We start from the raw sequence: 18,655 nt of genomic DNA, 5'->3' as shown, positions 1-18,655 counted from the left end.
TTTGGGCTGAGAATACATGCACTTTATTTTAAACGCAATGGATACAAGTACATACTAAATTCTACACTGAGTTTGAACCGAAAATCCCTTAACTTTGGTAACTAGTAACTGCCAGTTATAAGAACTGGTGGGCGCGAGTAGTAGTATATGGATCCATAGGGCTTGACATCCCCGTTCGAGCTAGAGCGCTAGCCTTTTAACGGACGTATGCTATTTGAGAAGCGTACACGTTGGTTTGCGTGTATTATTAAGATGATTATACAGAGGGTACAAATTATATAAACGTTAAAGTTTAGTTACCAGGGTGCTCAATTTTGTAGAACCGATTGATAAACGTTTCGGATGAAACAACTGAAATCTTGTGGTCCACCTTTTATTTAAAACATAATGATAAACGTTTTGAATGAAACAACTGAACTTTTGTAATCCACATTGATATACGGATTATGTGTAATATTAAAACTATGAACTCACCAACCTTTGTGTTGACACTTGAAGCATGTTTATTCTCAGGTTTCTAGAAGTCTTCCGCTGTTTGCTTATACGTGATACAAGATAGGTGCTTGGAGTCATACATGCTATATACAAGAAACTTGCATTCACCAAACCATTACCATGTATCTTATTTTGACTGTATTGTCAACAGATGTATTATTGTAAACCATTTAAATGGTGATTGTCTATACGTAGAAATCATCAGATGTTAAAAACCTGGAATTTATATATTCATTTATGAAATACCTTTTCAAACGAATACAATGTTACAAAATGTATCACATAGAGGTCAAATACCTCGCAATGAAATCAATGAATGACGTGTTCGTCCATATGGATTTGGAGCGATCGTCACATCAAGTGTATTATTAAAATACATGTTTGATTTTACACTTTCATTTTCGATGTACTTGAAACTTTCTAGAAAACATCATTCGTACCTTGCAAAGTTAGCAAGAGTTCCATGAGCACCAACATGATTCACTGAGAAAATATCAATAAAACTGAATAACGAAATATTGATTACATTAGTGAAATACTCCGCGAAGATTATTAAATCTTTAATGTTTTAGAGATTATTCATTTCTAATCCAGTCGAAAATTAAATGAGCTTAATATGATATTAACTCATTAAATCTGTATTACATCTTAAGAAAATATACATACATATATTTTCATAAAGACTGTAATAAAATTTTCTGGTACAAAATATTACTTGTGAAACTTTTAACGGGTAGGTAATACCCGAAAGATATATAAATTCACAATTAATATGTTACATTCTTCAATTCTGATTCAGCAAATCATCAACTATACTCACTACTTTCACAACGATATACATTCTTTTCTAGAAATCGAAATAACCATTCGCATCCAAATTTGATTACATATTCTGATTTTGAAAAAAAAATCAGAATCAAAGCAAAGATTTAACAGAAAACATCACTCTTAGATTCTTACATCTTTCAAAGCTATACTTTGACTTCAAAACTGTGCTAGAACGTCACTTATATTCATAAAACTCAGAAAAATATTTGTATCATTCAAAATTCTAGAACATCATATGTATCTTGACAATTACAATCTTCATTCAAACTCTTCAAATTATTGAAAACACCTCGGATTGATAATCGACGATTCGGTTATGATAACTTTGAATGCTGAAGAAGCAGCAAAAACTGTAAACAACCTTAATAGTCAAAAGTTTGATGATAAAGAATAATGTGTTGGCAAAGATCGGAAAAATAGAAGGTTTAGAACTGGAAAACGGATTGAGCAAACTATGAAGGAGGCTGTGGACAAATCACAAAGACTAAACCTGCTTTCAAAGAATCCAAATGATTCAGTATCTGCTGAAGTCATTAACGAATACCTTGCTCCTGACTCTAAACCTTTACGGACAAATCTTCTTTATCATCTTTCGATATTATAAATTCTAAGATATCATCGTATCTTTCATTATAAATATCCTCGATATTTCTGGAGATATCTTCATAACTATTCTTATCTGAAATCATTTATCTCTTTGCGCTATCAGTGTTACATCATAAAGAAAACTGTTGTAGTTTCTAAAATCTGAAAAATTCGAATTTAAAATATGATTATTTTTGAAATAGTGTTGGAAATTGAAGCATGGGTTAGTATAATATAATGATACTTGATTAACGTGATTATATTATAGTAAGTCATGCTGAGTTTCTAATGGAACGTGATAAAGGTTCACAGCTCATACCCTCATCATGAACCATATTACATAACTCTTTCATTCTATTTAACCTCTAAACATATCAAGAAAATATTTTTCTTGATGATTCGGTCTTTTCCGGATATTCTGGTAATTTGACAAATCAAATCGTGCTATTACCTTTTCTTTCTGCTTTATATATTATGATCATTCGAAACTCCATACCAACGAATTCTGGACCATTACTTGCAAAAAGAAAACAAAAGCGTGAAGCTTCGAAATAGAAATTGGAGTATAAATCGCAGCAAATAAGAGAGAGCATTAACTGTGGATGTCAATGGAAAGACAGAAGCAGGGACATCGAAATATAAGGGGAGATATAAAACCTAACAACAACCCAGAAATTACAAACCGTGTATATTGACCAAATGTCTCAAATGTCTTCCAAAATAGCTCAAATCCCAAATCTTCTCGGCTCTCAAATCCCAAATCTCTCAAATGTCTTCCAAAATAGCTCCAATTCGTATCCAATGGACCAAAATGTGATCGATATTGCGTGAATAAATATGTGTAAATTAAGCAATATTAAACCACCCCACACTAGATTTTTGCTTGCCCTCAAGCAACTTAACTCGAAAGAAAATGATATTGTCTTCAAAGCAAGAATAGAATCAACGAACCAACAACCAATTAACAACTAGCGTGGGTACGAATATGGAGAAAACACTAACCATGGCTCCACCTTGCATTCCCAAATTAATATCTTCCCAATCTTCAAGCAATATATAATGAATAATGTAACCAAAAATAGTCTCAATAACGTACCATAATGATGGAGCAGAGAATCTCGAACCATAATAAAAGTCTTCAAATAAACAGGGAATCAAGTGGAGCCATGAACCGAGAAGGTGAAACCCTCGAACCAAAGAACCATACGAACCTTACGGGCTACCCCGCAATTGGTCAAGCCAATGCCTCCCACAGTACCTAACATCGTGAGATGTCGGTAAGAAAATAATGTGCTTAGGAGGATACACATTACGTCCGGATATCATCGATAATCATGAGGTAATCATCTAATCCGTTAAGTCAATCATAAAGATTGAAGTTCATCAGGCTTAAAAGCTGATATCTTACCTTTTCGGAGGTTATCCACTGGAGATCTGATCAATCACAGATTTGTGTATCATGGTGTGCTCCCCATTTGACGAGACAGATCTCCCTCATCGAGATAAGTCTGACTACTAGTTTCCCTATTTGATGTTGAGGCCTGGTAGATTCCCAGTCGATGTTAGAAATGACTTTTCAAGACTTTTCGTCACCCTACAACTGGTCTGGACTACAACTTCTGAAATAAATCAGCAAGCGTGTCGATTTGGAGACTTTACTCCTAGGGTTAAACAAAGTGGTCGGGTGCAACATTGTCCTTGTTAGAAAAAACAATGAGGATTGCCCTATTAAAGCTTTCGATCTAGCGCATGGCCCGATTTTGACCACACGATACAATCACCGTTCATACAGTTGACACCCGCCTTGGTGCAGGTGACCTATGTATGAATTATTTATGTTCATGTAGGATTTCACATTCAAAATAATGAACATGTTTTGAAAGTTCAAGACTTTCACCTCTAACAGTACCTCACCATGATATGATGGGTAATGAAATGGTACAGCTTAAGAGATATACGTACCAAGTGAAACAGTTGGAATACTTTACTTCCTAGTTGCCTACTTCCGACATGACAAGCTTTTCTGCTTGTTTAAAGAAAGGTAGGAAGTAGATACTACCCTTCCGATAAATCCCAAAAACCTTTGGGTGCCATAGCTTTTGGCTATGGGTTGTGTTGTCTTAGCAAACACAAGCACGTAGCTATTGTTCCTAAAAAGGACAACACTGGTGAAGCTCAAGGCTCCTCTTCCCACAGTATCACACCATTAGATGATGTAATAATAAAATGGAATAGTTTCGAAAGTATGCTATACCAAGTAACCAAAATTTTTTGATCTGGCACGTGATTCGGTCACAATCACGCTATGCAATCACCGCTCTCTCACGGTTTACACCCGTTTTGGTACAGGTGACCTACTATTGAGTTCCCTAAACTCGTAGGATTTCATGTCCAAGAAAATGAACATGTGGAACAATTTTAGCTTCTTTGAAATCACGAAATATGCCATAAAATACCAAGCCAAATTAAAACCAATTTTCATAACAAAGGTTTTGGCCGAATTTTCAATTGTTTTTCTACTTTTTTTTTTATTTTTAAACTAACTTTTCTCATTTTTTTCCCTAAATTTTTCAAATTTTTTTTACGACCAAAACCCGTGAAACGTCAAGACTTTTAGACTCAAAACATACATATTGATAATTCCTTAAAAACCAACCCGAGAGATTTTACATCCCCACCCCACACTTGAGGTCAAGTAATTTCCCCATTACTTGAGATCAAAAATAGAGTAAAATCGAAAGGGCAAGAAAATAAAAACTTATCGAGTTTAACCACTGATCGCAGAATGACAGTGACAGATGGCTCTGAACTGACTGCCAGCATAAGAACATCGTCCATTCCCGATCCTTACACCAATATCATCAATCATGCAATTTTGCTGAACTTAATGCCAGACTTGAAAATCGTTTCACCACCAAACCTAACAAAAATAAAAGAAACTACATAACCGGGATAAGGTGGCTCCACCCGGTAACCAAAACGCTTTATCCCCAAATAAGTTTGCAGTACATAGTCAAAGAAAATAGTTAAATAAGTACAGACCCAACAAAGAAAAAGTTTGAAACAATTACAACAAGATCATTGGCGCGCAGGCTATTCTCAATAAAAATCACCAAAAGGCCATTGGTGTGACAACCCGGAAATTTTCGACTAAATTTAAACCTAACTTCGACTAGTTCCGACGACTCACGAACAATTATTCGTAAATAATTATGCACTTCTGTAATATTATAACTGTTAATCTATAAGTAATAAATAAAAAGTGACATTTATATAAATAATAAAACAATTAGGAACTAAATTAAAAATAAATACAACTCATGAATTAGTAAAAAGAAAATATTACTTATCATGTAGTAAATGTAAAAAAAATATAATAATAATAATAATAATAATAATAATAATAATAATAATAATAATAATAATAATAATAATAATAATTTTAATAATAATAATAATAATAATAATAATAATACTAATAATAATGAGACTAAAGAATCTTAAACAAATACATCCTTATGTTGACTAAAAATAAAATATATATATAAAAAAAAAGTATAAACTAGTACCACCTATTGTTGACTAAAAGAATTATAAATTATAAATTAGAACATCCTTATGTTGACTAACATTCTAATACTTGCACTATATAAACACCACTAGACTCCTAGTTTCTCATTCACAAATTACACCAAAATCCCCTCTCTAAAAACTTGAAGAACTCTTGAGATAATATTTCCTTTTCATTTTCTTATTTATTTTTATTCATTTTATTTATTTCTTGTATTTTTACCCAATTGTTATTTTAAATTGTTAATAAATATTCACATCAGTAGTATTTGTTTGGAAATTATTTATAACAGTAGCAGTACTTATAAAAATAATTATGATAAGTTTTGGAATATTATTTGTAGTTAATTACGAATTAAATACTAATTAAACACGAAAACCATATAAAATTCGTAATAAAAATATGCACAGTAAATAAAAATAAATAAATAATTTTTATGGGTTCATAAACTTTGCCTAGGTCTAAGAAAATTATAAAAATTAATTTATGGGTCGAATTAATAATTAATATATAATTAAACTCTATTATTATGTAAACAGGAGTTAAATAAGGAAATAATTGTAAAAATAAAGAAATATTTTTATAAATATTTTTCTAGAGGTTATTTAACAGTAAGAAACTTATAAAAAGTTTAAAAATAATTATTTATGTTTATTTGGTATTTTATGTAGAATTAAACTTATTTTGTGATTAAATTTAGAATAAAAAAATATACATACAAAATTTTAATAAAATACTTTCTTAAATTTTTCTACTGATTTATATAATTAACTAAGACTATAAAAATTATGTATATGATTATTAGGTATTTAATTAATTATTTATGTATTTATGAATAATATTGGGTTAATAAAGTACTATATTATTAAGTATCTTGTAAATTAAATAACAAATAGTATAACCAATTATGCTATATATTGTATGTGTTAGTAATTAGTATATTATAAATATTAAATTAATCTAAGTCAATATAGTAATTATAGCTTGAATAATAATGCGTATATAATTATAAAACTATTAATAATTATGTAATACTAATAGTAAATATATATATATATATATATATATATATATATATATATATATATATATATATATATATATATATATATATATATATATATATATATATATATATATATATATATATAAAATTAACTTAACTATATAATAAAAGTTTATACACCTATAATATGTGAAGGTTATAATCAAGATAACGTGCACTATATATGAACCTCACCGCTACATATGGTCTAGGGTGGTCCTTGTTGTCTTATGGGAACTGCTTGTGGATTTCGAATGCCATGACATAGATTCTGGTCAAGAATCCTGGGCGCCCGGTAACAACTGATCATTCAAGTGACTTGTATGATAGCAACGAGTGGAAAGTTACTAAAAGTGGGAACTTTCCATAGATAGTAACCTTTCTGGAAATGAAATTTCTTTTAGAAAACCATTATCATTAGTATAGTTACTGTACTTATATCTATTAGACATCATCTGATCGTACATTCTATCTCCAGGTAGAGATTTCCAGTCTACTTCAATTACAGCTACTTCCTAGTAAAATCTTTGTTGTGCTATTTTAAGGTGAGTTTCATTTGATCCCTTTTTATCTATATTTTTGGGCTGAGAATACATGTACTATTTTTATAAATGATAGACACAAGTATAAACTTATTATGCGACCAACATGAGTATTTTTATTGTGTTCATTTGTAACATGCAAATCCCTACTTTGTAATATCATTAATTGCTAGATGAACTAAAGTGAAAAACGGAATTATAATAGATAGCGCTATTGGGAGTAACGTCCCGCACTGTTGACCTCAGGTCAATTGGTGGTATAATAATGATCTCGACAATTACATATGTATTGTTACGGGGTAAAATCGTTTAGTTTTGATATTATACGCTATTGGCATACTTTTGATATACATGATATATCGTCTTTTATTATATTAAATCTTGTGATCTATTACTGAAATTATTATTTATGACAAACCTATGAACTCACTTAACCTAGTGTTGACTTTTTAAAGCATGTTTATTCTCGGGTACTTAAATATTGCTTCCGCTGTATATCTACTGCTTTGATGATGATTGCTTGCTATGTTTGGAGTCTTCATTACATATCATATCAATTAAAGACATTTAATGCTCTAAATACAATGTAATCTATTTATCTTCCGCTGCAAAACTCAATAAAACGTCTCATATAGAGTCGTTCTCGTTTATACAACTGTGATTTGATATAATTAGTCACAAATACCCAGGCCCTATTTGGGGGTGTGTATAACAACCCAACTTTTTCGATCATTTTTAAATTCAACGACCGTTAGTATAAAGAACTTGAAACTTAGGTTGTCCAAAATAAACGAACTCGGTTAGAAAACTGAAACTATCGAAAGTAACGAAATGGGTAACGAGGTTACCTAAATTAACGATCATGGGTCATCATCAATAAGAAAATTTAACGAAGAAATAAACGCGAATAAAACGTGCAGGGACTAGAGTGCACATTTAATAAATTAGTAAAAATCAAAAAAAAAAAAAAAAAAAAAAAAATATATATATATATATATATATATATATATATATATATATATATATATATATTTAAAAATCGGAAATATATATATATATATATATATATATATATATATATATATATATATATATATATATTCATCTTTTAAATTCGTCCAAATAATATAAATTTTTTTTAATAAATGAAGATAAAATACCAAGTATAGCTCGGTTGGTACTTGGATTTGTTCGTGAATCTCCTTCGAAACGGTCCTCCACTTTATTTGTTATCCTTAATATATAAAAAAAAAAAAATTATATAATTAAATAAATCCGAAATTTAAAAATAAAAATAGATAAGTATTATCTAGATCAAATTTTGACTTGATCCTTAAAGACTAGTTATCCTAAAACAAACCCAAATTCTATCCTAAACTAACTTGAATTTAATCTCTAGTTTGAAGAATTGAAACCCAACTCAAACTCGAACTTTTGTCCTATAAATATACATCAAACCTCACAATTTAACTCATTAAATCACCAACAAAATTTTCCCTCTTGCTCCCTTATCCTCGTCGACCAAAATAGCCACGAGAAGATACCAACTGATCGGTGCTAATTCACCTCTTTTTGAAGGTACACTTTATTTTAACTTAATTGCTAAATTATATTCGAACTATATACATGCATCATGTAATTTACTAATAGAATCTATAAGATATAGACCTTTGACCTGACACAAAGTTTCTTTATATCTAAAGTAGGCGTGTGTGTATTTTAATGATTTTTTTTTTCAAGTACCAATACCATCATGTAAGGGGATGATTCTCACACACATTTTTTTGATCCTCACACACCAATTGGGTATTATTAGAAGAGTAAAAGGTTAAAATAGGTGTGTGAGGATAAAAAAGTGTGTGTGAGAATCATCCCCCATCATGTAAACATAAACACATAAATAATATAATTAGATTATTAAAACTTTTGATGACATAAGTTCTGTCCGGATGTCCATATACATATGATATATTCTTTTATTTCAAATACATATATTTATTTATTTATGCTACCAAAACTACTTAACATCTTGTTCTACTATATATATATACGGTAGTAAATACATATGGTTTACATTGACGTTGGTCTTCTATGGAGTACAAATTCATAAGGTTATTTAATTTTTTTTTAAAGCGATAGTTCGTCAAATTATATACATATTTTTTTTCGAATGTTCAACCTTTGAACAAAAATTTGCATTGTACTATAACCTGTACTCTTTTATAAATATATTTTGATTTTGATGGGTTCTTTAAATAAATAAAAGAGTAGAAGTAGATAGATACTCTATTTTTGGTGTGTAGTAAAGTGCTGATAAACCCAAAAAGAAAAGGAAGATATTATTCAAAGGTTACGAATATGGTCCCTAGTTTATGAAATATTTTAAAAAAAATTTAAATGATTTAATATGGACGTTGGTGATGTGTTGTACACATGAATTCAAGTAAGAATTCAAAGTATAGTTTATGTTTTTATAAAATTACATATCCAGTCCCTGAACTATATATTAGTTTACAAAATTAAATTAAAGTATTCTATATTTACAGTTTCAACACATAACCGCATACAATTTTACATTCTCAGTACACATAATTTTACACTTACAATATGTCGGAATCTGATTTCATATAACTAATGGAAAGTAATTTTAAACCGAGTTTCTAAAATAAAAGGTATTAATATTATTTAATATAATATTGTAACTTATAAACTATATGATATATGTATCGTTACACCATTTATATTATTTAATAATATAAAACATTATTATTAACCAAATATACAATATGGAACTATAATCACAAACAGATAACGTATGACTTTCACGAGACTCACCGCTACTTACGGTCATGGATGGTGTCTAGGTTGCCTGTTTGGGATATGGTTGTGGATCTCGAATGTCACGACTTAAAGTCGGATCAAGAGTCCTGGCCCCCGGTTACATCTGGATGTCCATTGACTTACTTGATAGCAACGAGGATCGTTTGAGTTATACAACATCTAAACTGTGAGAATGGTAAACATTGAATACTCTTAAAAGGAACACCGGTAATATATATGAACATATATATCAAACACGTAACTATAATGATGATGATGACTATGATGATCTAACTAACTTAAACCTAGTGATGATAGGTTGACAACTTTGGACCCCCGCTGCTATCCGTTATCACACTCTTACTGTGTTCATAAGGTGAGTCATAGCCCCAACTTTTTAACTATTTTATAAACTGTTTTCGGGGTGAGAATACATGTCTTTCTTTTTGTTTTACAAGTAGAGACACAAGTGCTAAACTTACATTCTATGCTGAGTTATAACCGAAAATCCCTTAGCTTTGGTAACTAGTAACTACCAGTTTAGGAACTGGTGGGCGCGAATAGGTGTATATGGATCCATATGGCTTGACATCCCCGTCCGTCCGGGTTAGAAACTAACCTAAACTTAACGGGCGTATACTATTTGAGGTGGTACATTTTGGTTAGGTGTACATAACAACATGGGTACTAAACAAACGTTAAGGCTTAGTTACTGGGTGCTCAAACTTATAGAATCTTTTTACATTTTTAACGATGTCGGCAAAGCATGCAAACAAACAAATCTTGTGGTCTACACTATATACTTCATATAACTTAAACCTATGATTCACTCAACCATTGTGTTGACCTTTTTAGCATGTTATTCTCAGGTAATCTACTTTAGCTACACTTCCGTAATAAAAGAAATGTTAGAGGTCAAGCATAGAAACTAAGGATTAAAGCATATAGAGCACGAAGACTGGACTTTGACCTCTGGTAATACAGCACGTCAAGGCACATTTTGACGGGGTATTACAGTGTGACAGAAATGGTATCAGAGCTGGTTTAAGCTGTCTCACCGGCTTAATCGTAAAGGGGGTTCTCACAGTGTTACCTGTGACGAAGCATTGACTCTTACTCCTCGTGATCCGATTATGGTTGGCTGTCAATTGCCGAAAGGTGGGCCGTAAAATCAGTGTCTGAGGTACGTTCTGTAGAGACTCGTCCTAATCCATCCAGACGAAGTCCATATCGATTATAAATGATTCACAACAGTTGATTACATCGCGAGGTACTTGACCTCTATGTGATACATTTTACAAACATTGCATTCGTTTTTGAAAAGACAATATTTCATTACATCTAAGGTTGATGACATGCATACCCTTTCATAATATATCTTACTATAATTGATTTAATAATAATCTTGATGAACTCAACGACTCGAATGCAACGTCTTTTGAAATATGTCATGAATGACTCCAATTAATATCTTTAAGATGAGCAAAAGCACAGCGAAAGTTTTCTTTCATACCTGAGAATAAACATGCTTTAAAGTGTCAACCAAAAGGTTGGCGAGTTCATTAGTTTATCATAAACAAACATTTCATAATTTTAATAGACCACAAGATTTCATATTTCCAATTCTCATAAATAAACGTCCCATGCATAGAGACAAAAATATCATTCATATGGATTGAACACCTGGTAACCGACATTCACAATATGCATATAAGAATATCCCCTATCATTCGGGATCCTCCTTCGGACATGATATAAATTTCGAAGTACTAAAGCATCCGGTACTTTGGATGGGGCTTGTTGGGCCCAATAGATCTATCTTTAGGATTCGCGTCAATTAGGGTGTCTGTTCCCTAATTCTTAGATTACCAGACTTAATAAAAAGGGGCATATTCGATTTCAATAATTCAACCATATAATGTAGTTACAATTACTTGTGTCTATTTCGTAAAACAGTTATAAAAACAGCGCATGTATTCTCAGTCCCAAAAATATATATTGCAAAAGCATTTAAAAAGGGAGTAATGAAACTCACCATACTGTATTTTTGTAGTAAAAATACATATAACATCATTGAACAAGTGTAAGGTTGGCCTTGGATTCACGAACCTAAATTTATTATATATATTTATATGTTGGTCAATATTTGTCTAATAAATTAGTTTAAGTCATAGTGTACCACAATCCTAATACTCGAGACTAATATGCAAAAGTTAACAAAAGTCAATTTGACTCAAAAAAGATTTCCAAAATTTATACATGATTATTATATAGTTTAAATATCGTCGTTTTATATTTGAAATATTTTTAAAAGATTTATTAGAGTAAAATATAATTCATTTATTAATAAATAAAAATTTATATAAAAATATACTATTATATATCTTAAATAAAATTTATAAAGTTCATTGAATATCATAAAATGTTATGATAGGTTTTATTAAGGTAATTATATTATTTGTATTATATTTTTATTTGATAAATAACATCGATAATAATAAGTAAAGGTTGTATTATTTTGTATTAATAATTATTATTATTTTACTAAAAATAATAAAAATATTTATATTTACGAAAATGGTATTATAACAATATGATAATTCTTATTAATAATGAAATTTTATATTAACAATGATATTCCTATTAAAAATAATAATTTTTGTAAAGATGATATTTTTAATATTAATAATAATACTTTTAATAGTAATAGTGATAAAAATGATAATTTTATCTAAATCAATATCTTTAAATTTCATCATGATACTCATACTCATTATTTCCTAGTAAATTTGTTATTAGCTTTTAAATCGTCTTTTATATCGCTTTCATTTTAATGATAATAATATCATAATAATTAAGTGCTACTAATATTAATTTTAATTATAATAATACTAATTACAATAAATATTATGATAAGGATAATACTAATAATTAGTTTAATGATAATAATAATACTACTTATAATGATGCTAATAATAATAATAATAATAATAATAATAATAATAATAATAATAATTAGATAAAAATTAGAACGACGATAATAACGACGATAATAATCATTTTTAAAAAAAATCAATTGACTATAACTTCTAATCCGTCCATCGAAACCATTTGATATCTAAAGGAAAAGTTCTTAATTTTTCGTTATCTTTCCAACAACATGCATATCTTATACCTTATCTCAATCGCATATGTAATTAATTTAGGATTAAACATATCCTATCTAAGGGCAATATCAAAAGTACAAGCATGCATAATCCTATATACTCGAGCACTAGTCAGAGATACACTATTAGTATGTAAAAATTAAATTATAAGTACTCACGTATCAATATTGAGATTCAATATTGCAGGAAAGGTACGTAGACGCCACGAAGATAATAAACACTAGATTGACCTCACGAGCATACCCATGATCCATACCCATAACCTCCATAGCTATAACCCATAATTTCATTAGCCCTATCCTACTCGAAAAACTCATTTTGAGATCACGAGGGCAGAGCCCCGTCGTAGTATTTTATGTATACATACTAATAATAATACCTAATACTCCTCGTAATAATAATAATAATAATAATAATAATAATAATAATAATAATTTATATTATGTATGTGTATCGTGAGAGAGATAGAATGAGGAACAAGCAGAAGAAGTACGCGAGCTTTATAGATCAACCTGTCCAACCATCTCATGCGATCGCATGAGATGTATGTGGAACAATCATGCGATCGCATGATGCTGTTTTACAGCTCATGATCTTTTGTTTTGTTCGGCCGACACCCCTTTTTACATATATGTTACCTATGTTACGTAAACTTATATATTAATTAATATATATTATATTTAATCTTTAGAATTAATTAAATATTATATTATATTTACGCTCATGGTAAAAATATAATTTTTACAAAAATGACACGGTCGTGGTCTCACGACTCATGTACCACTTTCAGTTTTTCGAGCGCACTTTCGTACGTTTAGAAAACTAGCCTTTTACGTTACGTGACGTGTACCTTTTACAAAAATTAGACTTACTCATCAATAAATTACCTTTATAAAAATATAACTTATAAAATTTAGCGTTGTGGTCATTTACTTCCATAAATCAAAGTCTCGTTGTTTGTCAAAGTATATTTTAATAATATTAGTTTAAATCAAAACGTTTTACGACTAAATTAATATATATATATATATATATATATATATTCATTTTAAAATATAATCTTTGTACATATCATGAGTAATGGAAAACTATTTATGTAATGATATAATATTTAATTACATCTCAAAGTTCGTTTTAAATTTCGTTTAGAAAATAATATAACACGTATTGTTTATACTTTAAAACTTAATTTGGCGTAATCCATTTATGCGCCAACATTTATCAAATGTCCTAGATGACATATCTAAATATCAATCGAATCAAGTGTTACCTAATTTGAAACTATGTATGTATCTTCAATATTTGTAAACACGTTTTAAATACACGTTGTAAGTGATCTACAACTAATATTTCATCTCACATTATTCAATCACAGATATCTTAAATATTCGAGTTCTATTCTATCGTAAAGCGTTTTCGCACATTTGAAGAATAGATTAATCAAGTATTATGAAATTCAATTCTCCACTAACCTTTGTCTAATCCTCAATAATAACACTTTTGTTCTTACATGTAAGTCATTTTACTAAATTTTCGAATACTGTTAAAAAGTAGGGTTTCCTAATTTAAAGTGGACCTCATAACAGAGACTCGTAATCATAATTCAATGTATCTGATAATTCAATCATATGATATTTTCTTTTAATTTCGTCAATAACTATATTGAACAAATTACATTCATGTAAAGTATTAATCCTTCAATACTTTGATAACATTTCCAAGTTCATAAAATAGATCTCATAGCTTATATGCATCTCAACTAATCCGTTAAATGTTTTATTAATATATCTTAATTTAATAATCACACATATGTATATACTCATACATATCTTATTTACACATAATTGTTCGTGAATCGTCAGGCATGGTCAAAGGATAATTGATTACATGAATATAGTTTCAAAACTTTTCGAGACTCAATATTACAGATTTTGCTTATCGTGTCTGAAATATATAAAGATTAAAGTTTAAATTTGATCGGAAATTTCCTGGTCATCACAGTACCTACCCGTTAAAAGAAATTTCGTCCCGAAATTTGATCGAGGTCGTCATGGCTATCTATAAGAATGTTTTCATGACGAATGTGAGTTGATAAATAGAGTTTTATCATCATTGAGCAATATAGATAAAACAATTTGATTACGCGAAGAGTATAAATGAAGCTATCGCAATAGAGTGAAATGAGTAACGTATATTCGTTTTAACCGATGACGTAATTATGATTGGTTTCCGAATTTTAAGGGATTTAAAGAAAATCTTCATAATAAGATTTGGTTCTTCGGCGATTTAGGAAATCAGGATCTTCTTTGATTAAATGCAATAATCTGTTCTGATTTCTCTCTCGGTTATTTCACTATAAATCTACCCCCTTCGTTTCCTTACAACTCACACCTTCTATTCTTTCTCCCTTGATTCATACTTTAAAACATCCGTTAATATGCTCCATCCCATTCTGATCCTTGATATACTCTTAATTTTCACATATGTCATTCTTCTCTTTCATCTACCACCGGAGGATTTTATTTACTTCTACTATTATCTTGGGGTTATAGTGTTATTAATTTTCCCGTACCTTTACGTGGCAATACGTATTGATATGCACAGTTTGTAGTTTCTGTGTGGTTGTTGGGTTTTATATCTTCCCTTATAATTCGATGTCCCTGCTTCTGTCTCCCCTAATCATTGTCATCCACAGTTAATGCTCTCTCCTATTTGCTGCGATATATACCCCAATTTCTATTTCAGAGTTTTGCCCTTTCGTTTCTTCTTCTTGTGATTAAGTACCGTTTGTACTGGTTCAGAATTTGCAGATATGAATTTCGGAATGAATATAGTTAATGTTCTAAGAAGGAAATCGAAATGGCAAGATCTTGATTTGTCAAATTGCCAGAATATCCCGGAAAAGACCGAATCATCAAGAAAAATATCTTCTTGATATGTTTAAAGATTAGATAGAATGTAAGAGTCGTGTAAATGGTACATGATGACGGTATGTTTTGTGTATCATTACGTTCCATTAGAAACTCAGCATGAATTACTGTAATATAATCACGTTGATCAAGTGTCATTATATTATACTAACTCATGCATCAGTTTCCAACATTACTTCAAAATTCATTCATAATTTATACTTAGATGTTACAGAATATTGAAAACTAAAACAGTTTTCAATATGATGTAATACAGATAGCACGAAGAGGTATATAATCTCGGACGAAAATATTTATGAAAATATCCTCAGAAATATCGAAGATATTGATGATGATATTTTGAAATTTCTAAGTTCGATGGTTGATGGAGAAAGATTTTTCGCAAGATTTTAACATGACTACGGAGCAAGATATTCTCTAAAGATTTCAACGGATCCAGAATTATCTGGATTCTTTGAATATAGGGTATGGTCCTTATATTTGTCATTGGTCTCCTTCATGGTTAGCTCAATCCGTTTTTCAGTACCATCTCTTTTCTTTTTCTGGGCTTTACCAACACATTATTCTTTGTCATCAAACTTTTGACTGTTAAAGTCGTTTACAGTTTTTGCTGCTCATTAGTGATAGTTAAAGCTAAGGGGTATAAAATACTATTAAATTTTACTAGGAAAAACTATTAAATACGATACAATTTTACACAAGATATTTATTTATTTATAGAATGGATATACTTAAACCTTGCTACAACACTTATAGGCAGTGTATCTAATCGTACAGTAGTGTAGTTTTTAGTAAGTCCGGTTCGTCCACAGGGAATCTTTTAAACAAAGCTTAACGCTATATTAGTTTTAATTTATAAAAATACAAATATATAAATAAGTAATATTATTATTATAAAGGGGGTTTTTACCGTTTAATGACCGGTTTGTCGATTTTAAAACTTTAGTCGCAGTTAAAACCTAATATAAAATATTAAAAATAAATATAACTTAATTTAAAGCGTAAAGTAAATAACGATAATGAAATTGCGATAAATAAAAGTGCGATAAAATAAAATTGCGATAATTAAAAATAAGATAATTAAAAGTGCAATTAAATACAATAACAATAAATAAAAGTGCGATAATTAGAAGTGCAATTAAATATAAAATAAAGGAAAATTAAATATGAAATAAAATAATTATGCTTATTTAAACTTCCGTAATCATGATGTTTGACGTGTTGATTTTAGTTTTATGCCCATGGGTTAATTGTCCTTTGTCATGGATTATTTAATATGTCCGTCTGGTTTTTGTCCATAACAGTCCATCAGTCATAAATATAAAGTGCGAGTATCCTCGTCAAATTATCCTTATACCCGAAGTCAAATATTTCAACTAATTGGGGACTTAAACTGTAACAAGGTTTGAATACTTTGTTTAATAATTACACCAGGATATCGACTGTGTGTAACCCAAGGTTTTAATACTTTGTTATCAATTATGCCAAGTGTCCTTGTATATAATTTCACCCCTGTTTTAATAATTCTAGTGGCTATTAATCCATTCCCGTGTCCGGTTAAATGAACGATTATTCGTACATATAAATACCCCGCCCATCGTGTCCGATCGAGTGTATATGGTTATTTATAGGGACGTCCAATTGTAAATCTTTATATTAAAATTAACAAACTATCATTTAGTTAAACAAATATAAAGCCCATTAATAGCCCATAGTCTAATTACCACAAGTGTCGTTCTTTTGTCCAAACCCCAATTATGGTACAAAGCCCAATTATCCAATTTTAGTAATTAGCCCAACATCATGATTACTTCGATTTAAATAAGCATAATAATAACTTAGCTACGAGACATTAATGTAAAAAGGTTAAACATAACTTACAATGATTAAAAATAGCGTAGCGTTACACGGACAGAATTTCGACTTACACCCTTACAACATTCGCTAACATACCCTTATTATTATTAATTAAAATTAAAATTAAAATTAAAATTAAAATTAAAATTAAAATATATATATATATATAATACTACGTTGATGAATGAAGAAAAAGAGATGTTTTACGTTCAGAATGCGCTGGCTTTTATAGGCATTTTTGTCCAGGGAGGCTCCGCGAGTCGCGGTCTTTTTGGCCTTCAAACTCTGCAACTCGCGGAGTTTGTTTCTACAGCTCATCTCATTTTGGAACCTTTCTTGCCGACGGTTTTAATATATAAATATAATATATATATATATATATAATTTATATAATTAATTATATATTATATTATATTTATATACATAGTTAACTTGTAATTTTTAGTCCGTTGCGTCGAGCGTTGAGAGTTGACTCTGGTCCCGGTTCCGGATTTTCGAACGTCTTTGCGTACAATTTAATATCTTGTACTTTGCATTTTGAATCTTGTACTCTTGTAATTTCGAGACGTTTCTTATCAATAATTGGAACCTCTTTGATTGTATTTTGTACTTTTGAGCTTTTTGGTCGTTTGCGTCTTCAATTCGTCGAATCTGTCTTTTGTCTTCACCTTTTATTATTTAAACGAATATCACTTGTAAATAGAACAATTGCAACTAAAAGCTTGTCTTTCTTGAGGGATAATGCTATGAAATATATGTTCGTTTTTAGCATTATCAAATATTCCCACACTTAAGCGTTGCTTGTCCTCAAGTAA

The 18,655-nt window shown here is 29.8% G+C and overlaps 1 long non-coding RNA gene across 1 annotated transcript; it reads left to right on the top strand.

Moving 5' to 3' along the window:
• The first annotated feature begins 8,552 nt into the window (after positions 1 to 8,552).
• LOC139856941 (uncharacterized) lies at positions 8,553 to 11,065 on the top strand. Its single transcript, XR_011762230.1, has 3 exons — positions 8,553 to 8,644; positions 10,205 to 10,262; positions 10,756 to 11,065. It is a non-coding gene; the product is annotated as an uncharacterized lncRNA (long non-coding RNA).
• The last annotated feature ends 7,590 nt before the right edge of the window (positions 11,066 to 18,655 follow it).

Source organism: Rutidosis leptorrhynchoides, chromosome 7 (assembly GCF_046630445.1).
Source record: "Rutidosis leptorrhynchoides isolate AG116_Rl617_1_P2 chromosome 7, CSIRO_AGI_Rlap_v1, whole genome shotgun sequence".
Classification (NCBI taxonomy): domain Eukaryota; kingdom Viridiplantae; phylum Streptophyta; class Magnoliopsida; order Asterales; family Asteraceae; genus Rutidosis; species Rutidosis leptorrhynchoides.
Note: the sequence above shows the minus strand (reverse complement) of the source record. Positions and strands in the feature narration are given on the sequence as shown.